The 27,311-nt window shown below is 44.5% G+C and overlaps 1 protein-coding gene across 1 annotated transcript in view; it reads right to left on the reverse strand.

The window, feature by feature from the left end:
* The window catches only part of Eva1a (eva-1 homolog A, regulator of programmed cell death), a 60,103-nt gene extending 41,684 nt beyond the window's left edge, over positions 1-18,419 (reverse strand). Inside the window, exon 1 of the mRNA XM_026397454.2 lies at positions 18,133-18,419. The gene's annotated coding sequence lies outside the window, so the exon portion shown is untranslated. The remainder of the gene's footprint in view (positions 1-18,132) is intronic.
* Between the last annotated feature and the right edge of the window lie 8,892 nt (positions 18,420-27,311).

Here is a 27,311-nt window from a genome sequence, read left to right on the forward strand (position 1 = left end):
ATTAATAACAGACAAAATAGATGTCATAACAGAAAATTACTAGATTCAATTCATAAACCTCTAGCAAGACTGACAAAAACAGGAATAAAAACAAAATTATCAATATCAGGAATAAAACAGGGACCTCACTTATAAGACCCTGCAGATGTCAAAAGGATAAAAAAGAAATATAAGAAAAACTCTACACACTCTATTTGACAATTTAAACAAAATGAACTAGTTCCTTACGAAACACAAAGTATTACCACAATTTACCCATTATGGCAGAGATAATTTAAATAGCACTATAACTGTTAATAAACTTATAATTTGAAACTTAAAATTTATCCTTTTCCCCCCTCCAAAAAAAAAAAAAAAATCTCCAGACCCGGATCATTTCACTGGAAAATTTTATCAAACGCTTAAACGCTTAATAATACAAATACTATACAATGTCTTCCAAAAAATCAAAGAGAAGGGAATACTTACCCATTCATTTCATGAAGCTGGCATGACCCTGATACTAATCCCAGGCAAGGATAGTACAAAAACAGGCAGGGGGTGCAGCTCAGTGCTTGTCTAGCATGTATAAGGCCCCAATACAAAAACAAAAAACAAAAAAACAAACAAACAAAAAAACAAAACAGAAGACTTAAAATCCTCAGGAATATAGACATAAAAAGTCCTTAGCCAGGTGCAATGGCACACACCAATAATCCCAGCAGCTCAGGAGGCTGAGGCAGGAAAATCACAAGTTCAAAGCCAGCCTCAGCAAATTAGCAAGGCCCTTAGCCATTTAGTGAGACCCTGACTCTAAATAAAATACTTTTTGAAAGGCTGGGTATGTGGTTCAGTAGTTAAGCACCCCTAGGTTCAATACTTGGTACCAAAAAAAAAAAAAAAGTCATTAACATAGGATCAGCAAATAGACTTTAATAATCAATAAAAAAAATATTTTTTTTCTTATGACATTGACCATGTGAGCCTTATTCTCAGGATGCAAGACTTATTCAGTATTCAAAAATAAGTTGATATAATTTGTCATATTAATAAGGCTAGAGAAGAAAAACCATAGTAATTGATGTTCACAGTTTTGGAGACTGAAATTCCAAACAGCATGGCACCAACCCTGGCAAAGCCCTCCTTGGCTGCACCACCTCATGGTAGATGGCACAAGAAAGACTGGGCAGCGGGCAAGAGGGAGAGCTCACGTGGGCAGACAGGAAGACAAGAAGCCAAAGGGCAGCTGGGGACAAACTGAAGTCCCAAGAGAACCACATGAATCCTTTCCAAGGGCACACCCCCAATGACCCAAGGCCTTCCCATGAAACCCCGCCTCTTCAAGGTTCCATGACCTCCCACATCGCCACACTGAAGACCAAGCCTCCACCACACGAACCCTTGGGGACAAACCACATCCAAGCCAAAGCAGTTCTTAATACAGGATAATAATAATTTTTATGTGCCAGTGTTATGTGATTGCACTTAGAACCGCATTTTCTCATCATTTTATATCTGAACAGATAGAAACACAAGCTGGGGCTCATGCCACATGGACTTTGCCAAGAGTGCTTACTTTTTCCAAATGAGCAGCATATCCAAAAAAATGTAAAAAGCAGCCCTGTCCTAAAGTTTCATTGTACAAAGCAAATGTTGAGTTTCCACAGCTGCTGGCTTCAGCCTACCCAGAGGGATGGTTTTAGTGAAATATTAATCTCTGAGAAAGCCACACAGGGATAAGATTGCACCGTAATTCAAGCAGCATGTGCAAAATTTATTTAGTGTTTGGCTGGGAATGATTTTAATTATGTGAAGTTTTCAGAATAAGAAGAAAGTGATTGAAGCTGTTTGAATAAATCAGTGGTGGAGGCCCTGGATGCTCCTAGCCCTCACTCCAGTTTTAGTTTATTTCTGTAGTCCCCAAACCATAAAGACAAAGGAAGCTCCCATGGAACTGAATGTCGAAATCAAACGACAACTAGCAGCCAAAACAACCAAGATGGGAGACACCAACACCAGCAACCCAAAGACTTCCAGTGTGCATGCAAGTCAAGTGTCCAGTCATGGGTCTCTACAACCAGGGTATGAGAATCCAGAGAGATGAGAATCCAAAGGAATGTTCAAAACCTGAAAGGCAGGATGCAAGATGCATTCATCCAAGGACCCAATGAATGGAAGGTGTAGAGAGTGTTGAACCCCTGCAGGACACCTCACACTTCCCAGGAGCCACTGGTGGGAGTGAGGAGAGGGCCAAGGCTCAACCCTGAGAACAAGACAGGAACTGGGCACTAGGCCTTGCAGACAGAAGAGCTGAGCCAACCCTATGGGACTTGAAAATGATCAATGACCACAAGTTACAAAGTGTCCCCTAGGTTGATGAAGCAGATAGTTAACCCAGGAAGTTATTTTAAAGACAAGCTTTCAGTCTCTGGGGTCTGTTCATGGACATTAGGGACATAATACCAGCCTGGGAGAAGGAGTTTCTGTCCCAGGAGGGCCTACATAAGGCAGAACCTCAGAAAAGGAACATGTCTCCAAAAACAATCAAAAACTGGTCCTGTGAGTGGACCACGTGGGTTGAAGATAGGCAGTAAGGTCTTGCAATCAGCCCTCGGTGGGCTCATTAGGACTGATGTCCTAAGATCTAGGCCCATGACAGGGGACCCACTGAAGTATTTACTGCCTCAAGTCAATAAGCCTGGGCACTAAGGGGGGCTGGTCCTACTGGGAGAGGTGGGGAGAAAAGACCTATGAATGGAACCTTGAGAGCACCATGCAAGTGTCTACAGGAGAACAAAGAAACCATGGTGGAGACTGGCAGGCAATAACTGCATGGAGTGGAAGACCATCACAACATTTTTATCACACTGAATGCAAAAAGAATTACAGTCACCCCAAATATGAGCCTGAATAATCCTGACCAAGCCCCCCATGACATTTCCCTCTAGAATGGCATAGTAGAGCAGGACATAATGGCAGATATATGGATCCTTAATTTAGGACATTCAAAAAGATGTCCCACCAGATGCCATTTTATCCCTAACCAGCATCCTTGAGCAAAGGTGTCAGTCTGCTCTCCTGGGCCTTCTAGGTCCAGTATACCTGAGGCTCCTGCAGATATGGAGAACTCATAGAAAAAAAATGCTCAATAAAGAAAATGAAAATGGAAACAAGAAACATTCCTGGTCATCTGATTCTTTTCTATGCAGTTCCAAAAGTGACTTGTGAGGCCATTACCATAACAAAAACCAGAGCATACGCCCAGGAGTAACTAGGAAGTCAACAGGGGGCTCAAAAAGATGGACTACAGGGAGTCTGGAAGCCCAGACAGCTCCCCCTCCACGGGAGCTGGAGGAAAGGGATGACTAGGCAGGGGCTGTGCTAACCTCCCTGGCAGGAGGGAACTGTGTGGATTCTTGGGTAGACATGCAGCTTGCACCTGAGACCTTCCGGATCCTTCCTCACCAGAGGGAGTTATTCCCACAACCCCTCAGGACCTGCCCTGTGCCAATTCAAGTCAATTCAGACCTGACAAGCTGCTGAACACCTGGGAAGTGGTGAAAAGCCCTGAGCTAGTCAGACAGATATTCATCCCATGGCAACAGGTTATTCCAAACCAGCCCTGCCAAATGTCCCACTTGAGATCACAACTGTCTTATAGCTTTCTCCAGTACAGTGAGATCCACCTATTTCTTTCAAATGTTATGCAAACATTAGACTCAAATTACACTTCAAAAATATTTGGAAAAAACTGTAAATAGACACACTCATGTGTGTTATACCAAATGTGAATAATAAAGGGCTGGAGTAGCTCAGGGGTAGAGTGTGCACTTAGAATGCACAGTGCTCTTGGTTCAATCCCCAGCCACAGAAAAGAAACAAATGAACAAACATACAAACAAAAGGTGAACAATTACAGATTCCATTGATTTACAAGCCGCAGGTGAATATGCTCACGCCCACTTCAGAATCGAGGTGCTTCTGCCAAAACCATGAATACGTTTGAACACATATAGACATGTCATTAATTAGGAAATCCATAATTCCAAAATGTCTTTTAACAATACAGATCCATGCAAGCCCTTTCATGCTGTACAACTGTACATGCAAGTACCCTGGCTTCCAGGTGTCACATTCAGTTAAATATGTCTGGCAATGCCCAGTGACTTCCACCGAGTGCACAGTCTTATAAAGACATAATGGTAAACCATATCGTAATAAGTGACCACATAATTGGCTGCATCATTATAAATATGATTGGTAGGTTCAATGCCTGTTGTAATCTGCTTGGCAGACCTTTACAAAGCTAAACAAGACCAACTCAGCAATGTAAGGCTACTCTGTTATTAGGTCTTCTCCTGTGACCGATGAAGTGTCTGTCAATGATAAAAACTGAACAACCAAAGTTCAGGCTCAACATGCCAAATTAAGCATTTTTGTCATGTTAAAGGCTTTAAGTGACTACTGTAGAGCAACAGGCACTGAAGTTTCTGGAAATAAAAACTTAATGCCATAATAACATCTCATAATGACATAACTTTGGGAAGTACTTTCTGCCAAATGAAGACACAAATTAGTGGAAGAACCTGTTTGTCTATTTCTTCCAGTTAGATCCTTAAAATGAAGGAATGCGAACAACTGTTACATAGTGTTAGTGAGTCAAGATGAAAACCAAATTTTCCTATATATTCCTCTTTCAAGTTTCTGTTTCATTGAAATCAGAATAGCCTATTTGCAAGGTAACCTGCTTAAAAATATTGTCACTTCCAATGTCTAGTTGTCACAACCTTAAACAGGTGGTACAGCCAATATAATACCCAGAGGTGCATTTGAGAATGAAATGCTAAGAGGTTGCGCTGATCATCCCAGACCCTTGATTTCAAATTTTCATATTTATCATAACATTCTCATTAATGAGCTGTATGTAACCAGAATTATCAAATAAACTATATGGATAATAAAATGTGTCTTCTCTCTACTCACTAATATTCCATATGCTAATTCATTTAAAGAATTTTAATGATAAAAAACATTTGAAAATCGCTGTACCGTTTACTACATGGGAGAAACCCAATACACTAAGCAAGAGAGGGTAAAAGAAACAGATCATCTGGGCTAAGAGGTAGAAACTAGATAAGAGTGATGTGCTCAGGCTAAAAAGAAATGCTTGTTGAACTCTACACCATGTTCAGCCAGAGGAAGGAGAAGTTGGGCTCCATTTTGGTGCAATGTGTCAAAATGCATTCTACTATCATGTATAAATAATTAGAACAAATTTAAAAAGAAAAAACAATGCTTGTTGAATTCATCAGTGAAGCAGAAATAGTGTGCCCCTGGCTTCTGGAAATGGGACAGGGGGAAATTTTGGCAGTGGAGAAACAGGGAAGGCCATGAAAGAAGATCGGCCTTCCTAGGAGAACCATCTTCCTACAGACAAACAAGCAGAACAAAGAAGATGGTCAGGGTAGCCAAACGTGGCTGCTGACCATTAGAGCCAGCACAGCTGAGGGGTAGGCACGATGGAAAGAATGTAATGAGCAGTGACGTCTCTGGACTTGGGGCAGAGTAAAAGTGGTGACCAGACATGATGGCGGGGGTGGGGGACAAAGGAAAAGTTCTGCGTGGAAAGCAGTAGCAGAGCTAGGAGCACAGAACTCATTCACCCAGCCATTCTCTGAGGAGGCAGCTAGGTATCTTCTTAGGGGACAGAAGTTGTTACCAAAGGGGAGCACAACTTCATATTCCTAAGAAAAGTTAAAAATTATGCCAAACGATGAGAAAATCCAGGTCATGACCAAGCACAATGTCCGGTGACCATCAGGTGACCTCCTAGGGGGTGTGTGTTTTGCCGAGTCCCATGCCCATGATGTCCATAATATTTTTCCTTCACTGGACGAATCAGTCCTTGGAGCACGTTACAAACCATTTCTCCCCACTGTGCCCTTCCTCGGCTGCTCTGAATTAAGCACTGGCTCCTAATTGTCCTCCCTACCTCCATGTTCTCCCTGCCTTCTAATCCCACCTTCACCAAGTCACCAGAAAATGTCATTCTAGAGCAGGGAATGGTCGACTACAGCTCATGGGTAAACCTAGCCCACCGCTTATTTCGGTGTGAATTTTTTGTTGGAATATAGCCAGGTTTACTCATTTACATATTGTCTAAGGCATTTTGGACACTGTAGTGACAGAGCTGAGTAGTTGTGACAAAAATTGCATTATGACCTACAAAGCTTAGAATATGTACTTTCTGGTCCCTTCCAGAAAACCATTTACTGGCCCCTTAGTAACTTGTCACTCCCTCCAGTGACTTGCTTCTAAAAGAAAACCTATTAACTGTGTTAGCTGGCCTGGCTCAACTACTGTCACTCATCCTTTGTCCTCTTTAAATACACCATGTTCCCTTGACTGAAAATACCACTACTGTCTTTTCCACACCAAAAAATTCTACCTATTTTTCAAGTTTGTTTTTAAATGTCCCTTTCTTTCTGAAGCCTTCCAGAACTGCTTTCTCAGCCCTATCCCAGGGTCACTTCCTCTTTTTAGCTCTCTTAAAACAATGTAATACCCCACCAATAAACAGTATATTGTATAGAACGCTAGGGGTCCACCTATCTATCCCCTTCCCAAGTCACACCCAATCAAAATTGTCTTCTCTCATTCCCTCCTAGACCACCCTGTTCTTACCTACCATAGCACTTACCAAAGTATGTTTCTATGTATTTATCTGTGTATTTATTTCTCTAATGTCTGTCCTCTAATAATGGTGAGTTTCAAGAAAGCAAGAACTAAAACAATCAAAATCACTATTTCTTTACCATTGCCCAGCCTAGAACCAGCCACACAGCTGGTTGTTCAAATTGTTGAATAAATAATTCACTGAATGACAAAAAATTTTTTTTTCTTAAGAAATCAAATTTCTCGGCACACTGCCTACTATCTCCCAGACTCTTCTGGCATCCTACAGTCCAAAAGATTGGATGGCATAAGCATTACTGATATATTACATGAGGATTTTTGAAATATGGAGACAGCCCTCTGGACTCTTTCTTGCAATCAGTGTGGAGCATGTACATAGACCTTAACCATGACAGGAAACCCATACCTGGTAGAATTGGAATAGTCACACACAGGATCATATATCTCCATGGAGTGCACATTTGTGCTGAGCCACAGGGTATCTCAGATAATCTACTTGTCTACCGAGGAAAAGTTCAACAAGACACCTTCAGCTCCCTCTCTCTGTCCATAAGGAGAAAGCCTTGTCTGTCCATCACATGCACACCCAGCCAAAGGCACTCTGAGCATGCCCACATCTCAGTAATCAACCTGGCTGGGAAGGGGTGGGGAGAGGGTTGGCAAGGAATGTCCTTCCTTGCCTCCCGCAGTGTCTTCCAAGATCAAGGGAACTGCCAAGCTTAAAATGTGACTCTTGAAAGATGGTCTGTTACTTTTCCTGATACCTGAAGGCTCAAGATTTAGCAATAACTCATCTAAATTTTTGCTACATATGAAAACTCTGTGTGTGTGTGTGTACACGTGTGCATATGCATACACGCACGTGCGCACATGCACACACACGTACACACACACACACACATATCCTGAGGCCATTTCCTGTGTGGCCTTTCTGATTCAGGACAGTGGCTCTTTGGGAGAGCATCACCATAAAAGGCCCTCTGTGAAGGTGTTTGCATTTCACTGAGATGTTTCCAAGAAGAGCAAAGATGCCATTTCAACCAAGGCAACTTTAGGAAGTTGGCAGCCAAACCCTAAATCTAGCCCCAAGCCTCAGGGATGTCGGTGCCATGAACCACCACAAAGCTGAATTTCTTAAGTCAAGCTATTAACCCTCTGTGGTATCTGCCTGTGTCTGAATTTTAAAAATCCTAGATATCCAAAAACACTGAGATTGTCTTTGCTCCTAGATAAATATATTGTCTCAGAGCCTGTTAGATCTGCATTCTCTAAACCTGGTTTCAAAGCATTCAAAAGAGAATGCCCGTCTTTCCCATCAGTAAGAATTTAAATGGCAGCAGTCAAATCATCCAGGGTCGTTTCAATCAAACCTCCTTATAATATATCTTCCATTTCCTACAAGATAAGCCACCCTGCTTCTTCCCACAGATTTGCCTTTGTCCTCAACCACCTTTCTGTTTGCTCAAAGGATTAGTCATCCTGTGTCCAGTCCAAAGCTGGTGTCCCCTCCCCACACCCTCACTGTGCTTTGGGTCCTCTTCCCCCTGCCATGGCCTCCCACCATCAGTCTGTCATTCTTACCTTCCCACTGTCTTCAGAGCAGACACCAATTCCCCAGCGGGACATGGAGCCCCAGCACACTGTTGTCTCAGGTACTCTTTCAAAGGCAAATTCAGTGAATGACAGGCTATACATGAATTTGATCATATCTGGATTGAACAAGTCATGATTCACCACTGGGCATGGCGAAAGACAGTGCCTCTGCACCACCTATCTGTGGCCAAAGATCTGAAACGCTGTCCAGGTCTTCTTCGGTGACATCCAACTCTCAACACGGTAGCCATCCAGATCATGGGAAGGAACATTAAAAATGTGGAAAGGAAAGGCGAACATGGAGATGCTTTTCCCAGTGTGAATAGAGCATTTGTGGCCACTCTGCAGGGCCTCCTCAGGCTGGTTCCTCTCCGTGTCAACTTGTGCAGGCATCCTCTAAAAACCTGCCTCTACCTCACACATGTAGCCATTGTCTTCTCTCTCTTCTAACTTCTATAGCAGAGCTCTGGAAATAATTGCCTAAGCTTAGTATCTCCACTGTCTCACCTTACATTTATTTGTTTGTTAGCCCAATTCATCTCTCAAATTCCCCTTTCCTAATTCCCAGATCTATGGACGTTCCAGTTCATAGGGACAGCGCATGACATGATGCTGTTAACCTCTCCCTCCTGAGGACTCTTCTTCCACACTCCAATCTCCCATTTCCCCCTGCCTCTCTGCATGTCCCCTTCATGCATTGCTTTCACTAGGTCCTCTCCTTTCCAGAGGACAGCATGGGACCCCAGGACCCTCAACTCTCAAAGGAGGCCAGCACAGACTCTAGATCCTGACCTCTTGGCTATAATTCTAGATCCAAAGTTGTAGCTGTGTATCACAGGCAAATTATCATCTCCGTGCCTTAGTTCATTCAGCTGTAAAATAACAGTAGTCCTCCCTGGCAATTATTGGTGAGAGATGATTATACATAGAGTATTCAGAACACTTAATTAGCATTAGCCATTATAATTCCTCTAACCACACTCCATGACTCTCCTTCATAGACTGATCTACATCATGACACCCCTGCCTCTTTGTTAAGTTTGCTCATGAATCTTCTTCATGACTACTCCTTGGAACATCAAAATCTACAAAACCATCTGCCCACAGACATCTCTCCCTGGCTCTCCTCAATGCTTCAAACTCAGCATGTCTGAGACTGAGTTCATCATCCTCTCCTACAAACGCTTCCTTCTCCTTCCCCCACCTCCTCCTCCATCACCTCTCCTAATGAATAGCTCCACTATCCTAACTGTGAGCTGCCCAGGCCAAAATACCATAGTCATCTTAGATTCCTGCCCCTCCCTTACTCCCCCAGCCAATCAGTCACCAAATTGAGTGACTTTATTGCCCAAGTATTTCTTGAGTGGGTGCCCGATTCTCCACCCTGACTGCCAGTGTCTATTATTTAGACCTTCATTATTTCTCACCTGGATGATAATAAGTAACGTTTTAATTACTAAAAATAATGCTGGCCACTAATATCATGGGCCATTATGGATACATTGTAGACATTTCACATCTTACACCCAGTATGACCCTGACCGACAGCCAAACCATCCATAAGAGAAGAATTAGAGACCCTGTTCTCAGAGAAGACAGAGGCTCAGAGAAGTGTACTACGCAGCAAGTTGTGAAGAGATACGAAGGGGCAGGGAAGTAGACTGAGGCATGTCTGGCTCCAGACCCCAGGCTGCTTCTGCCACCTATGCCACCGTGGTATCTGATCATCATTTTTCTTCTCCAGTGTCTACTCTATTGCCAGATAGGCCTATTATTACAATGAAATTCTGACCCAGTCTCTCCTCTGTGTGAAATCCTGCAGTAGCTCCCCAGTGCCTCCAGAGTAGAGTCTTTAGCAAGGCCCCTCCTGCAGGGCTTAATTTGCCCCTTTATGGATTCACTATCCTTCTGTCCTACCACACCTACCTACTTCCTTTCTTGAAGTACACTCTGTCCACTCACCTGGCCACCCTATCTCCCCAGTCCCTCTGCCTACCTTCCTTCCCTCTCATCAGCCTGGATGTCAGCGTCTCCTCAGTTCATGTCCTCTTATACTCACCTGCTGTCCATGAGTTTAGGGGTCCCTCTTTGGGACACTCAATGGCATTCTGGGATTGCCTCTAGTACTGCATTTTAGGGCAGATCAACTGCAATGATCTGGGTATGTCCCCAGAATTCATGTGTTGGAAACTAAATCCCTAAAGTCACAAGTTAATAGTATTTGCAGGTGTGGGGGGTTGATAATAAGGATTAGATGAGTCATGAGGGTGGGACTCCTACGATTGCATTAGTGGCTTTATAAGAAGGGGAAGGGAGACCTGAATTGGCAAGCTTGGTGTCTCCCCCATGCTCTCTCTCTATCATGTCCTGATCCAGCAGAAGACCATCACGAGAGGCCAAGCTGGGGGCTTTTAGAACCATCAACTAAATAAACCTCTTTTCTTTATAAAATACCCAGCCTCTGGTATTCAGTCATAGCAACAGAAAATGGACTAGGATAGTGTTCTTTGGTTGAGCACCTATTATATGTCAGAGTTCACGTGGTATTTCGGGAATCATTAAGATACACACTATCCTTTCAGATAAATTATTTTGGTGAGAAAGATGAGCAGCAAAACATTGTTGCAGCACCATCTCCAATCCCTTTGTCCTTCTGCACTGAATCGCTACACTCCTTGGGTAAAAAAACTCCTTGTTCATCTCTGTGTCCCCAAGGGCCTAGAACTACGCCTGGCAGCTGGGGGGTATTAGCAAACATTGAGCTGTGAGTACAAAGGGTCCCCTCAAGGACACTCCTCACCCTGAACTTTCCTAAGGCTCTGAGGGTGGAATGCTGGGGAATGCACAGGCCAACCCTTCCCGCCCCTTGTGGCAGACTTAATGAGATATTGAGGGATCAAGTCCTCACAGCCGGCAAGTGGCAGTGCAGACTCCCTCCTGAGGTTCCTTGCACCCATCCACAGGTTCACCGTCACATCTCAGGGATCAGCAAAGGAGCCACTGTCAGAGGTTGGTCAGCCAGAGAGCATGCCCCGTAGGGGACCTCAGGAAAGTGTCTGCCAGTAAGAGACCCCACCCACCTCTTCTTTGGGCTGCTGTGGGGAGCTCTGTCCTCCTGAGATGAGCCAGCAAAAGGACAGAGAGCCATGCTATGCAGTATTTGCAAGTGGGGCTTTGGGAAGGTAATAAGGATTAGATGACGTCATGAGGTCATGTATGTGCCCAGGAAAGACAGTGGTAGGAAGCCCCTGTGATCCCAGGTGTCCATGCAGGAATCAGCTCCCCTGAAGTCTGTTCCCTGTAGCCACTGTCCTTCTTAGTGACAAGCAGGAAGGTACAGGGCGGGAGGGGGGCACTTTGCCCACAGCAGGTGTTCTGAAAAACCCTGTTTCCTAACAAGTTTATGGCAGCTTCTCTTCTGAGCATTTCCTCCTCCTCTCAACGTGGAGGACAAAGTGCAGGCCGCCCTGGTGATCAAAGACGGGGTGAGTGGAGGAAGAAGTCACAGAGCCCCAGAGTGGAGAGCTTCTAACTGGCCCTAGACAGCAGGGAGGGGAGAGAATAAAGGAGGAAGTGGCTGCCCCTGCCTGACCACAGCAGCCCCGACTCCTCAACCTCAGTGTCTAGAAAACAGCTTTTCGAAAAGCTTCTTTGATGATCATACCTTACCCCAAGACTGCCCAGGGCAGTGGTGAAGGACTCAGAATCAGTGACTGGTTCTGATTCTGGGTGGGTCTGCCTTTTAGCCGTGGGTCTGTCCCTCTTTCCTTCTTAAAGGATCAATCCAACAAAGGCACCGGAAGCCCTTGGCATCCACCTCAAGTGCCACTATGAGAACTGACCACTAGGAACTATCCATGGGACCACATTCTCTGGGGGAGTTGGTCCCCAGAAGACAGCACCCTTCTCTCTGCCTCCATTCCCTGATCCCTGGCTGGACTAGGCCTTCTTCTGCACCCATCTAAATCTTCTCCCCATGGTCCTAGGGTGCTGTGCTGTGCTGTCTGTCTGTCTCTCTTGTCTATCTCCCCACGCAGGCTGAAGGTGGTGACTGGGACTTCCATGCTAACACATTCACTCACTCATCTATCACGAAGCATCTCCTATGTGCCTGAGGATCACCCACAGTGAACAGAGTGATGTCACATCAATTATCCAATCAACAACCCCGGATACCTATCATCTATGGGGAATTCATGTAATGAAAGTGCCTGCAAAAGGTTTTAAGCTCAAAGAAGAACTGCAATGCGAACACAATTCCCAGGAAATATGTCAGTCCTGATAGCATCTGATCAGCTAGATCACAGGCTGAATTTTATGTAAAACAGAATCTCTCTTCCTCCTCTCTCTCCTCTCCCTCTACCTCTCCGTGTCTTTCTTTCTCTCCTCCACCACCCCCCCACCCCTGCACTTCTTTTCTCCCTCCCTGTTTGCCTCTCTTCCTCTCTAAATCTGGAGAAAGTCAGCAATTTCTTAGCAATTTATACAGGCTTTTCCATGCTCCAAATGTCATTGTTCCAAAGCCTACTCCCTGGAGGGGCTATCCGCATGGTTCATCAGCCAGGGATTTGAAAAGGAAACAAAACCACCACCCACAACCACAGTTTTGTTTTGACTGTGGCTTCTCTGCTTACTGAAGACACTGTCCCTCCCCGGCCCCTGGACTCTGGCCCCACAGCCCTATGAGGAAACAAGACCAGCAGAGACCGGAGGCAGAGGCGCAACTCAGAGAGCTCAACACACCTGAGCTGCAAATGTCCCCTCCACTGTCTCCCAACAGGGTAAGAACAGACTCTTGGACTGCTGAATGGTCCAAGTCACCTCCCCAGACACACCTCCAGCCTTCCAGTCCCCCAGTATACCTCAACCTCTGCCAGTCCCTTTCTAGACTTTTCTCCTCCATACATACTGTTTCTTGTCTGTCACACCCTTTGACCACCAGCCATACAAAACCCAGCAAGCTCCTAATTATGCATTAAGGCCCAGCTCAAACAGCCTCTTGTGATGGCATTTTGAATTCCTCCAGCAGACTGCTAGCTGGTTCCTTTGTGCTCTTAGGTCTCTGCTCAGCTCTGTCACTCTACTGAAGACACTCTGATAACCTGTTCACATGCCCATTGAATGTCATGGACTGTGACCTTGATGATCTGGACCAGGTATGTCTTCATGGTAACAGGCATCCAGCGCAGAGCTATTATTTGTACTGTATATCAAGTCATGCTAACACCTCAAGATTCTACCAGCACTCTAGCCTGAGACCAAAATACCTCTTACTGCACCAAATAGGATTTCACATCAAGTCAAACAGCAGATATATTTCACAGAGAACATAAAAAAGGGCCAAAGGTATCTCCCTGGAACCAGGAGTCAGCTTTCATTAGAAATCTGCCTACTGGTCAGTTAAGTGGAGCCACTCAAGTTGGCAGCCAACAAGGTGTGACATCAGAGGCCTGCAGACCAGGCACCAAGCCTGATACTCCCACCCCGTCACCTGTGACCAGTTCATTTTCTGAGCTACACTGTAAAAAATCTCAGTCTATAGACAAGTGATGCCCAAAGGTTTTGGATCTTTCACTCCAGTCACTACCATCCTGGGAGAATTTGTTTTTCAGATTGGCCAGCTGGTGACCAAGGGGAGGGGATAATACCAGGAGACAGTGAGTATGAGGCCTGAAGGGAAAGGCAATGCTACACGGGGCATCTGCAGAACCTCAGATGTATCCATGGACTAGTTTTCACCCTTCTCCACCCTTCAAAGTGGTCCTGCCAGTGCCGTAGTGCACGCCTGCAAACCCAGCAACTCAGGAGGCTGAGGCAGGACTCCAAATTCAAGGCCAGCCTCAGCAACTTAGTGAGGCCCTCAGCAATTTACTTAGATCCTGTCTCAAAGTAAAAAATAAAAAGGGAGGTAACTCAGTGGTTAAGTGTTCCTTGGTTCATTCACCAGTGCGTGCACCCATACACACACACACACACACACACACAAAGTCCTTACTGGAGTCTTTCCACTGTCTATAACAAAACTGTGAGTCCTTGCATATACCAGGTGACCTCATCCCACTGAAGTGTGGGGGAAAAAATCTGCAAAAGCAAGCAAATTCAGAGGAATTACAGCTGTGTAAGACAGCTGCAGAGAAGGTCAGAGTGCACAGATGTGCAGGTATCTGTGCAAGGTAGCCCAGTCTACAGAGCAAGTGGCCCAGGGAATAGCAAGAGGGGGCTCAGCTTTCAAAGCCAAGGCTGCTTTTAGGAAAATAAGATTAAGTCAGTGAAGTGACCAGCTGTAACCTAGTATCCAGTGTCACATATAACTCACACAGGGTCCAAACCTGGTTCTCCAATACCCCATATGGGTCATTAGATCCCTTGAACAAGTTTTACCTTGAAGAGATCAACATTCCTCCTAACACTTGGTGAGAAGCTGTTCTCTTGCATCTAATTAAGTACAAGGTGAGACAGCTGGGGGGCTTATTCATCCACCCCCACTCACTGATTGGCTTCACCCTCTTTAATCGATGTACACTGTAAAGGACACATGCTTGGTAAAGACAAAATCAGGGTCATGAAGTTCCTGACCCCATGTCCACACCTCTCTCCTCCAAGCAGGGGTGTTGACTCCACCTCTACCCCCAAAGAGATAATGCTGTTCTAGCTCTGACTAAGCACACTTAGGCTTCATTTAGCATTGAGGTCAGTGGTGCTGGCCCAGCCTGTGGCAGACTACCTCAATGTCCTGCCCCTCTGTGGCTGTGGGGAAGGCAAGGAGAGGAAAGGAACAGGAGTTATATATGGAATGGCACAGCCTTAGATCACAAGTGTGATATAGATGAAAACCCAGAGAACTTAGGCTCTCATTAATGCACTCAACAAACCTCAGCTCACATGTACCAAGTGCTTACTATACGCCCAGCTCTGGGTTAAGACCTTTACCAAAACAGTGTTAAGAGTGAGTGTTCTACAATCCAGATGTCTATGCAAATCCTGACCCCACCATTAATGAATTGTATGATGGTGGACAAGCTACTTAGCTTCTCAGTGTCTCCATTTCTTTTCCAATAGGACAATATCAATACTAATTTTAAAGAGACATTATAAGGATTGAGTAAAAACTCATAAAATGCTAAACTTAAACCACAGAGTAGGCACTTAGTCCCAAGATGAGCAATTATGATCCCATTAGTTAGTCATACTAGTCTACAGAGAAGGCAGAATATTTCTTCAAATTTTACCAATAAACCTTTGAAAGACTGAGTTAACTTGCTCAAGGTCACAGAGTTAACAAGTGACAGAGCTGGGAAATGAATGCAGGCAAATGGACCTCAAAGCCTGAAAGTGTGCTCCCTGCCCCCCAACTGGGAACACAGCACTATGCAAGGTTCAAGGTATATAAAGACCAGTTGAGAGCGAAGCAAGAGATCTCTACATGGTGGAGTACACACTGTAAGAGAGTTATTGAATGAAAAAAAAGGTGGAATGGGTGGAGCAGCAGGGAGCAACAGAATTGTCTTAGAAAGCATCATCCTTAAGGAGACTTGAGTTCTAGTCTCAAAGAATGGTAAAGAATTTGCCAATCAAGGAGAAAAAGGAACAGTCCAGAAAGTAAGGCCAAAAGAGCAGTGAGTTAGGAGATATGGCAGAAGCACAGAGAAAGTGGCAGAAGTGAGGGTGGGAGGGCTGGCTAATTTCAAAGAGCCATGTGTACAAAGTCAAAGGTTATATTTTATTTTGTAAAGAAGATGATTTTCCAACCTGGACAGAGGAGTCACCTTTAATGCTTGAAAAACACCTGCCAATCCATGTTCTTTCAGACCAATAAGAATACGAGCCAGTACAAAGAAGAATGAAATTATGTCATTTGCAAGAAAATGAAGGGAACTTGAGAGCATTAGGGTAGGCAAAATAAGCCAAACTCAGAAAGTCAAGGATTGTCTATTTTCTCTTCTGTGCAGAAGCTAGAGAGGAAAAAAGAAAGGTGGGGGATCTCATAAAAATTAAGGGGAGACTAGTAAAGGATAGGGGGAGAGATGTGAGAAGGGAAAAGGAAAATACTGGGGAAAGATATTGACCAAATTATATTGTTACATTGTGTGCATTATGAATATGTAATAATGAATTCCACTATTGGGTAGGATTATAATGCATCAATAAAAATATTGAAAATTTTCTTAAAGTAAATAAAGCAAAACAAATGAACAGAAAAGAGTATGAGGCAATAGAGTAGATGTTCTGATTTGGCTTAGCAACAAATTCTGGTTCTGGAATGAGGGGAGATAGGAGGACAGAGACTGGTATAATCAGACAAACAGGAGCAGATGAAAGGGGAGAGCTGGAAATAATGGCACTCTTTGACCTGATACATTAAGCTAGGGTTTCTCAACCCACACTATTAATATTTTGGAACAGATAATTCTTCCTTGAGGGGTGATGGGCTGTCCTTTGCAACATAGAATACTTAGCAACATCCCCTGATCTCTCCCCGCCCCATGTGAATAGCATCCTCCCCACTTTATGGTTAAAATGGTCTCCAGACATTCATTACCAGATGTCTCTTGAGGGGCAAATCAAAACCCCAGTTGAAACAATTGCTTTAAAACCCTATCATCCCAACTTTACCGATGAGAAAGTCCAGTTACAAAAAGTACAGGAAGGAAGGCATCAGCATCTGCTGGGATTCAAAGGCTGGTAGTCTGGCTCCAGGACCTGTCCTGATCCAGCCTTCTGTGACAGAATTATAGATTTGGTGACAGGCTGGATGGCAGGGAAGGAAGGGATGAGAAAGTGAGATTCAGCTGGCCACTCCATTGCAAGGATGTCTGAGTTTGAACAAAAAACATCAAGACATACTTGTTCAAAAAGGGAAAAGCCTGGTCCCCCATGGTCTGAGCAAGCAGGAGGCGGCTCAGAGGGTACAGAGGAACCCTCTACCGCTGGACTAGGTTTTGTGTATAGCACAGACGATCTGGGATCTAAATGCTGGCTGGGCCCTTTCCAAACTGTGTGGCCCTGGGCGACTACTTAATCTCCCTGCATTTCACTTCGCCCATTTGTAAAAAGGAATAGGAGACCCTATTCATAGGCTTGATGTGAGAGCTCAGGCAGTTAGAGCAAAATGGAAAGTTAGTGCTACATGATCGATTCTGCCCCCTCTTTCCGAACCTTTCCTTTACCTCCGCGTTCCATAGAGCCCCATATCGTGGGCACCCCAGAGTCGGTGAGACCCCCTCACCCGCAGATTATCGGTGTGGAGCTGACTGCACCCCTCTCCACTAGCAGAGCATCCCATTGAGGCTTTAGGGGGCGCCAACAGCCTTTTCACTCCTCAATGCAACTCTGATTTCAGGGTCGGTGGGTGGAGGTGCGCCCAACGCGCGCCAGGAGCTGGGTGCCTCCAAAACAAGCCAGGTAAATAGTTCAACTTGGCGACACTTAAATTTCATGCAGGTAAACCCCGGGCAGGCCCGAGGTCAAAGCCAGTCACTGTCGCGGGGCGGGTGGCTCAGCCCTGCTCCCGGAGGTGGAGGAGAGAGGCGCCCAGATTTGGAAAGGACCAGGAGTCCGAAGCCAGGCTGCAGAGATGGGGAGCAAAGAGTTGTTTGATATCGAAAAAGAAACGTATGGAGCAAAGGCAGCAACAGGGTAATAGTAGGAAGAGGAGGAAAAAAAAGAAAAAGAAAATGCTAGGAAGCAAGTGATCCCTGGGGGACTCAGCCTACAACACCTGGGCTGGGGTTCGAGAACAAAGCAGCAGTTTCAGGTCCTAAGTGTTCTGGGTGTTTCCGAAGAGGGGGCGCTCGGGAGAAGCCGGGGCCCGCTGGGAAAGCCCGGCACCCCTGCGCCCTGGGCGCGCTCTGGGGCGCCGCTTACCTTCGCCAGGACCGCAGGCGCGCACTTCCGGGGGCTGCACTCCCGGCGCTCGGGGGCCGAGCCGGGGCACCCGGAGCCGATCACCGAGGAAAGGACGCGCGACAAAGCGCCGCTCGGGTTTGGGTTGGCACCGGCGTCTCGGAGAGAAATCCCGGCCACCCGCACGGGTCGGGCCTGAGCTGGGCACACGGAGTCCCGGCCTCGGGGCTCACGGACAACTGTGCTGAGCCCCGCAAACGCTGCAGGAGCCCGAGTCCGTGGGAGGAAAAGGTTGTCTCATTTCCTTCGGTCTCTCCCCTCCTCCATCCCCTCGGCTCTGGACCTGCCCTCCCTCTCCCCCGCCCCCTTCCCCAAGCCAGCGGCCCATGTGGGATCTCGCAAGACAAGAAACCTGAACGGCAGCGGCGCGCGGCGCCTCCCTCCGCGCCAAGTTAGTTTGCGTTCCCAACTCCTGCCTGCTTCCCCGCGCTTCCGACAGTCTCCAAAGCCAAGAGACTCCCCAGCGGCTGTCCCCACCCTGTCCTGAACCTTCCAGCAGTTCCCCCTTCTGTGACAAGCTCAGTTTTGGAAGCAGACCTCCAAGCTCTTGCCAGCATCCATCCTCCCATTTCTGTCCTGTCGCCTGCTTTGAACCGTATTAAAATACCCAACTCAGACAGGAAATAGCCACTTACTTTGTTAAATTTGATCAACTGTATTTTTTTTTCCCGAGTGAAGAGTTTACAGCCTGATGCATAATCTCGAAGGAATGCTCATTTTTATGGGAAAGAGAGCAGCTGAAGCCTTTGGCCTTGCTCACTCAGGTTTGAGGTTTTGTTCGTTAAATTCGACAAGTATTTATTAAGAATCTGATGGGGCCCGAGCTCCGGTGTTGGAAATGCAGAACCGAAACCAGAAGGAGGGCATCCTGTTCCTAGACAATCATCACAGGTCACAAATGCAGGGAAGATGAGATCCCCACGGATGCTGTCATGGGTCGGGGAGTGGGTGAGCTTTCTGCTGAGTGAAAATAGACTGGGCAGAGGCAAGAGGGAAAGAGCCCCATCAGGAGGCAGTCCAGCAAAGGACAAAGGTTGTGAATGATCTTGAGGAACAGGGAAAAATACAGGACAAGTCCATCAAGAAAGGATAGGAGCTAAGGGGGGCAGTACAGTAGAATCCTATATCTGATGAGGAAGGACTGTTATGGGGTGGAGATGTGGAGAGACTGAAAGAGAGCAGGAGAGAAGTGACTCCCAGGACTCTGGGTGGAGTAACAAGTACCAGTGGTTGACCAAAATCTCAGCACCGACTGGACCTGCTACTGGAAGTGTGGTCCAGGAACAGACAGTATTAATAGAACATGGAAAACTTACTAGAAATGGAGATTCTCAGGACTTCCTTGATTTACTGAACAGAATCTGCATTCTAACAATTCCCCAGGTGATTCAAGGATTCAAGTATGCCTTACAATTTGGAAACATTGTTCTCTAGACCACTGACTATAGACCTCCATTCCCTGGCTTTATATTAAAAACACCTGGGAAACTTTTAAAACCACTAAGAACCCCCAGCTCCACCCACACAAATACTTAATTAGTCTGGAGTGGGGCTCCCATATCAGTATTTTGGAAATACTCTTCAGGTGATCTAATACAGAGTTGAGAAGCAACTAGACTACTCAAGAGCTACTCCATTTAACTTGACACCTTGACTTGAAAGGAAAACAGCACCCGTTTAAATGAAAGCGAAAATACGAGTTATCCTGCTCTCACGAAGAGACAGACAAATCAAGGAACCAGGTTCTAGCCTCAGACAATCACTAAATTACTATCTTGAACTTGGGTAAGCTCTTCTCCCTCAGATACACTTTCCTTATCTGTAAAAAGAACACACACTTGACTGACTCCAAATTCCATAGCCCAGCATGCAAAGTGCCATCAGCAGAGCACTCTCTAACTCACCAACTTTATCAGCAGGCAGCTGGAGAGGCATGGCCAAAGTCAGGTTTCCTGACATAGTGCTATGTTTGCCAGCCCAGGACACAACCAGCACCGGAGAGTTCAGAGATTTGTGCACTGAGCATAGGGCCACACACAACTGGTGCTCAGTAAATGTATGATGAATGAATGAATGAATGAATGAACGAATGAATATGGCACAGTTGCCAGTGGGTGAATATAGAATTGCTAGGGGGCCATTTGGCTCTAGACTAAGTTCTAGTGACCACTGGTTCTGTTCATTTCCTCCCCCCCAAGCTGGAGAAAGGATCCTGGAAGCACTCGGACCCAGTCTAGCTTTAGATGTGAAATTACTCTGACTACTAAGAACTGGCAATATATGTTAAACAATACACATCAGTCATTAGGCTCAGTATTGTTTATTTATTTATTTATTTTAGCAGTGCTGGGACTTGAACCCAGGGCCCTGTGCATGCTAGGCAAGCATTATACCACTGAGCCAAACTCCCAGCCCCTGAGCATCCTACTTTATAAACATTGCCTTATTTTTGTTAAAATGAAGCAAATGCTGTTGAACTTTTGAACTTCATCACCTTTTAGGAATAACAGGTATGAAAAAACTAGAGCTTCTATATAGGGTAGCCCCTGCCTCTGTTGTGAAGCAGAACATCAGTGCATCTGTTGCTGGCCAGAGAGCCTCCTTAGGGCTCCTACACATCATTCTCCAGAGCAGGCATTCTTGAATGGAAACAAATCTTGAAAGAAGTGACTGCTCCAGGATCCTACACAGGCAGATGCTTGCAGGGGCTAAGTCAGAGGATCTGTGGGCTATGACTGAGTCTTAGAGGAAGATCCCCTCAGGAACTGGGGATGTAGCTTGGTGGTAAAGTGTTTGTCTGGCATGCATGAGGCTCTGGGTCTGATCTCCAGCATCACAAAAATTAATACATAAAATTTTAAAAACACTAGTCAAAGAGGAAATCATACTGGAAATTAAAAAATATATTTTTTTAAAAAAAGAAGACTCCTCAAAGTACCCACTTCCTGGTTGTGTGTGTGTGTGTGTGTGTGTGTGTGTGTGTGTGTGTATGTGTGCGCGCTCGCGCATGTACCTCTGCCTTTATGGAAATTCTCAATTATAGATACAATTATATCTTTTCATTTTCACAGCATCTTGATGGGTAAGTACTCTTGTTCTCTCATTTTATAAATAACACTGAAACATGAGGTGAACCTTTTTTCCTAAAGCCCAAGTTTCTTAAGTTCAGTCTGCTGCCTCCATTGACCTCATCCACTACCACCCTTCCCACCTCCTTCCAGGGAGGAAGAATCCTCATTGAAATTCACTTATTATGGTTACAGGTCATTGGAACTCTCAGTAACCTATTTCCTCACCTGTAAAAGAAAGCTCCCTTGATTGTGTTTTTATTAAGCTACTGTGGCAGCTCCACACCATGTTGCCTGAGAAAAGATCAGAGGAGATAACCCACAGACTAAGAAAAACTGAAAACCCTGGGGTGATCTATCCCAAGAGGATAGGTGTGGTGCTTCCATGAAAGCACAACTAATTTCCATCTAATTTCCAGCTAATTTCCATCCCTAGAGGAATAACAATAAAGAATTAAATACCGATTAAGACTCCCAGTTAAACCAGGTATGGAGACACACACCTGTAATTCTAGCTATTCAGGAGGCTGAGGCAGGAGGATCACAAGTTGGAGGCCAGCCTGGGCAACTTAGTGAGACCCTGTCTCAAAATAAAGAATAAAAGGGACTTGAAAATGTAGCTCAGCAATAAAGTATAGTGAGTTCAATCCTCAGAATTACAAAAAATAAGAAATAAATAGATAAGACTTCAGATTAGACAGGAGGAAGGGACACGAAGCCCCTATGCTAGACCAGGGCAGAGGCTTAGTGGCTGCCTTATGAAGCCGCTCAACCAGGCCTTGCAGGGTTTGCTGGGATGGCCTTCAGGGCAGAGGCAGTCAGGGAACAGAAGATGAGTGGAAATGCACAGGATAACCCAGGCAGAGCAGAGGAGGGGTCCATGTGCACAGTGTGCGGCTATGGTTCTAACCAGAAGTGGGGAACTGAAAGGGGTTCATGGCAGGAAACCAGGATCCACAGCTCAGGATCCATGCCTGGGTTCAGGCTCAGGGCTGTGATCTGGGGCTTTCAGAGTGAGAGCCTTATTGATGTGGGCAGATGGTGCCAATCGGCTGGGCCTCCCTGCAGAGTCCACAGGGCTCTCAAGTCACTGGCGATCAGAGCAGGGAACCACCATCCCTCATACAGGCCAACCCATGGAGAACATCTAGACCCATGGGCCCCTTAAGTTCATACAGAGGAAGCATGGTGGTTCAAAACTCAGTGAGAGTAGGCCATGGCTTTCCCTCAGAGGCTCAAATATCATGAAGATAAGAGCTAATGGGAGGATCACTACATCCATGTCATCATGGGCCCTATTGATTAGCTACTGTTAGACATGACCCCAGCCACAATGCTGCTGCTTCTATTTTCAAACTTCCATCTGTGTTTCCAATGACAGCAATTTGATGATTTGACATAAGCTCACTGGGGCAAATTTCTGCTAGTTTTTGCTTCAAACAAAAGCACAACCCCAGACTTTATCATCATTTTACTAATGAGCAAACTATGGTCTAAAATCCAAAGGTGAATCACACACACACACACACACACACACACACACCTCACACACACACACAAAAGCAGAGCTCCAGCTGAATTAGAGTGAGACCTTTAGACATCATGAATCACCCAAAAATGATGAGCTGCTGAAGGGACCACAAGATGCCTACAGTGAGATATGTCCAGAAATGTCCTCACCCCAGAATCGTGTAGACATTTATTTATCAGTGCAATTCAACATACCTGTCACTTCCTGGAAACTGCCTGCCCTTCACAGAGAACTGTCCTAGATACCGTAGGTAACCTTGCTGCATATTACACCCGATCTCACCTGGGAAGTGTGCTCAGATTGCAGGATGAGTTCCAGACCAGAACAACTGAGTCAGAATCTCTAGGGTAGAATTTTTTTATTTTTATTTGTATTTTTTTAATGCTTTACAGGTAATTCATACATGTAGTCAGGATGCAGAATCACTTTTGTAGGAAATGTAGAGAAAAAAATTTGAGTCCTCACAGATAGAGGAGATTATAAATCAGTAAGGAGTTCAGTCTAGGAATGGGTTGTTTCCAAAAGTCATCAGGAAAAGGAAAACACCAAAATCACTCCCCCATCCAAGGCATATTAAGCAATGCCTGCAGAGTTCGGGGGAGCATCCCTGTAATCACAGCTACTAGGGAAGCTGAGGCAGGAGGATCGCTAGTTCCAGGCCAGCCTCAGCTACTTGGTGAGATCCTGTCTCAAAATTAAAAAAATCTGAAGGGCTGAGGAAATGTAGCTTAGTGGTAAAGCACCCTTGGATTCAATCCCCAATCCAAAAAAGGAGACAATGCCAAATGGACAAAAATCCCTAGACTTAACCTCTGCTTTAAATTCAGAGTAACCCCCGCCTAGTCAAGGGTAGGGAATCTGGTTCCACCCTAGGAAAGTACAAATGATTGAAACCAGAATCCATGCCTGCTTCTACTATGGCACTGCTATTTACAAGAAACCTTCAAACTTCCAGCTCTTATTAGTTCCAGAAGTAGTAAATGATCTCCAGGAGTGCAGGAGCAAGGCAGTCATGTAAACTAAATAATGAGGGACAAAGGAAATTGCCTCATGGCCCAATGAGAAGCTAATGGATGTGCAGACAGAGACACCAATGTGTCACCATTAATGATGTCACTTTAGGAAAAATCAAGAGGCCAAGAATTTTTTTTTAATGCTTTGCCCTACGGTAGTTTCATATCTATTCATCTTAGCCAAAGTGATCTTGAAAAGAAAATGTACACTTGTTTAAAATGTTAGTTTGAAGAAAGCAGAATAACAACTGACCTTTCTCACCTCCTTCCTTTCTCTACCTCTTTCATTTTTAACCAATTGATTCATCTCTGCCATTACATTCCTCAGCAAAGGAATGGGATTTCTGTTAAGGCCCATGGATGGTCATTAGCTAGGTGGCCTTTAAATTCATTCATCCCATGACTGTGTTCTGAGTTGAAGCTGGTCATTTGATAGTGTTGGTTACTAACACCTCCCAGACACCAGAGGTCAAAGAACACAGCACCCCTTATTTACATCCAAACTTCCACCAATTTTTCATAAAGTCTGATGCCTCTAATCACCAAATAAATCAACATTTACAGTTGTACCTTCTCTGAGGTGGATATAACCAAATTATAAAAACTACATCCTCCATACTTCGTCTTTCTTTCCAGGAACACCATTTAGAAACACCATTTAGTTGTCAAAGACAACTTTTAATAGGACTAAAAGTTCCAGGGAATATGAACTACACAGCTATACCCCCACAATGCCCTAATCACATTCCCTACCTTTCTTAAAAAATAATCTTCCGCCGGGCGAAGTGGCACATGATTGTAATCCCAGCAGTTTGGTAGGCTGAGGCAGGAGGATTGCAAGTTCAAAGCCAGCCTCAGCAATGGCAAGCTACTAAGTGACTCAGTGAGATCCTGTCTCTAAATAAAATACAAAATAGGGCTGGGGATGTGGCTCAGTGGTTGAGTGCCCTGAATTCAATCCCTGGTACCCCCCCAAAAAAATAATCTTGCCCAAAATGATGAAATTGTGAGAAGAAAGCATGAATTAAGCATTGACTTTATCTGCTCTATTACAGAGTGCAGGCTTATGTCATTGAATTATTTGCCAATCAGAGGAGGAGAGATCTGAATACTCTTGGTTCAATCACTTTATCTTCTTGCTTGGAGTAATAGAGTAGAAATCAAAATATTTCTCTATCCAGTTGCTGCCCACTGCAACATTATTTCTGATTAATGATAGGTTTTAAATCAAAACATTTCACCAGTTAAACCATAAACATAGCTTAATATAAATTTTTCTTCTTTTCTTTCCCTCCATGTTTTTTACAGGGAAATTCTAGTGCCCAGGGTTGACAGCCCCTCTACTTTCTTCATCTTGGCTAACAAGGTTAAATAAGCAGAAACTTAACATTAATAAATCATCTGTGTAAAGCAGTCCCTTCCTAACCAACAGGAAGCTACCGTAAAAAAGAGAGGTTTCAATTACAAAAACTGAGTCAATGAAACTATTTAGCATGCCTAGAGAAATTGCTAATTCTTCTTCTTTAAGAATATGCAAGCTAGATCCCTAGTCATAATATACATGGTCCATAAAGTTGTCAATAAAATAAATGTCTATGTCTATTTTATGTTGGAAATACCATTGACTCATAAAATTGAGATACCCTGCTACATTTTAGTCCCATGCCCTATCAAAAAGCTGCCCATCTTATACAGAAAGCTATGCATTTAGAACAAAAGGAGGTGCTAGAGTTTGGAATAAAGTATAAATTTGAATCAAAGCAGCTCAACCTGACAGCATAACTGATCTGAAAACTGAGCCCTATTTCAGTGTTGCATGATAAGATTACTTGCAATTCTCCCAAATTCCTCAGAATTAGTTCCCATAACTCTGCAGAATCTTGGTCTGAAAGATAAATGGGCATACACAGCTCAAGACAAATCATCCCAAACCTCTTGATTTCCTGTAGGAGTGCAGACTTAGCAGAACAGATGACTGTGTGGGATTCTGAAAACCCCACAGCACATACATTTCGGATTTATAAAATTTGCAGTAGCAAGGGCCAGAGCAGACTGTCCTTAGGCTCAAGTGTGCAAGATCTAATCAAACTAACTGGTTAGCAATATCCAAATTGGGGTGATTTCCATTCCCAAAGGAGCACCTGCAATCCGTAGCTGGTGAGCCTCCTCTGTGGATGCATCAGACCAACTTAGGGACCTACTGGAGGTGTAAACAAGGAATCTGAGATTTTTGATCCTAAGATCAGATAATAAATAAAAGGCTGATTCATTTACTTCACCAAAGCGTCCCTCCTTAGGAATCCTTTAAATTATCAAATCTGATTAATATGTCTATAGTATATAATTGGTGAGTCATTGATTTATTTTTAATGGTTTACTCCCTGGCAGCACAGGATCTACTTGTAATGAGCTGTGCGGGGCAACAGAGCTTTCACACGGATGAGTGACTTCAAGTCCCCTGGGCACATGGGATTCAGGTTGGGGTCTTCTCTGTGCTTCAAGCCCCTGCTTGCCAGACCTTTCTTCCTCAGCTTCACTTCCTCCTTCCTCATCTTTAATCATTCCCACTGTCTCCTTGCCCTCAGCTTTGAACATGCCTGAACCCCTCATCCCCCATCATTTAAAACATGTTAAATGTCACTATGGCCAACTGCATGGAAGTTCCTGGGGGGAAAAAAAAACTATAAATAGAATTACCATATGCTCCAGCAATCCTCCTTCTGGGTATTTACCCAAAAGATTTGAAATCAATTTGTCAAAAGATGTCTTCCCTCCCATGTTGATGGCAGCATCGTGCACAATAGCTGTGATACAGAATCAACCTAAGTGTCCACCAGCAGATGAATGGATAAAGAAAAGCTGGACCTCGGAATACTATTCAGCCTTAAAAAAAGAAATAAAATTCTGCCATTACTAAGAACATGAAGGAAATTAGAGAATCATAAGCTAAGTGGAAAAAGCCACACAGAGAAAGACAAGAACTGTACAGCCTGTCTTACGTGTGAAATCTAAAACAGCGAAGGTCACCAAGGCAGATATTAGAATGGTGGCTATAGAGTCTTGTGGGGGGGAGAATGGGGTACAAACTCTCAGGAGGGATAAGGAGTTTTTTCCACTTCTATTGCTCAGCATGGTGAATACAGTGTATTGTATATTTGAAATTGCTAAGAGTAAATTTCAAATGTTTTCATCATGAAAAATGATAAGCATTTGAAGTGATGGATATGTTAATTAGCTTAACTATCCCACATCATGCTCATTAACCACAAGGTCTCCATCTATACAGTTATAAATTGTCTATATAATAAAAATCAAACAAATAAAATATGTTAATAAATTATTGCATAGACTTTTCATATTTTTAGATATTTTTTGCATCTTTATTTTTTTTTTCCATAACAAAACTTCTCAGACAAATGGATGTCTTCCCTACCCACCACCACTTTCTGAACCCTCATTGGACCCATAGCTCATCATGGTAGTCTGGTTTTTGTCCTGCCTGGAACTGCCTTCATTGAGTGGCTGTCT

This window comes from Urocitellus parryii, chromosome 12, assembly GCF_045843805.1.
Source record: "Urocitellus parryii isolate mUroPar1 chromosome 12, mUroPar1.hap1, whole genome shotgun sequence".
Lineage (NCBI taxonomy): Eukaryota > Metazoa > Chordata > Mammalia > Rodentia > Sciuridae > Urocitellus > Urocitellus parryii.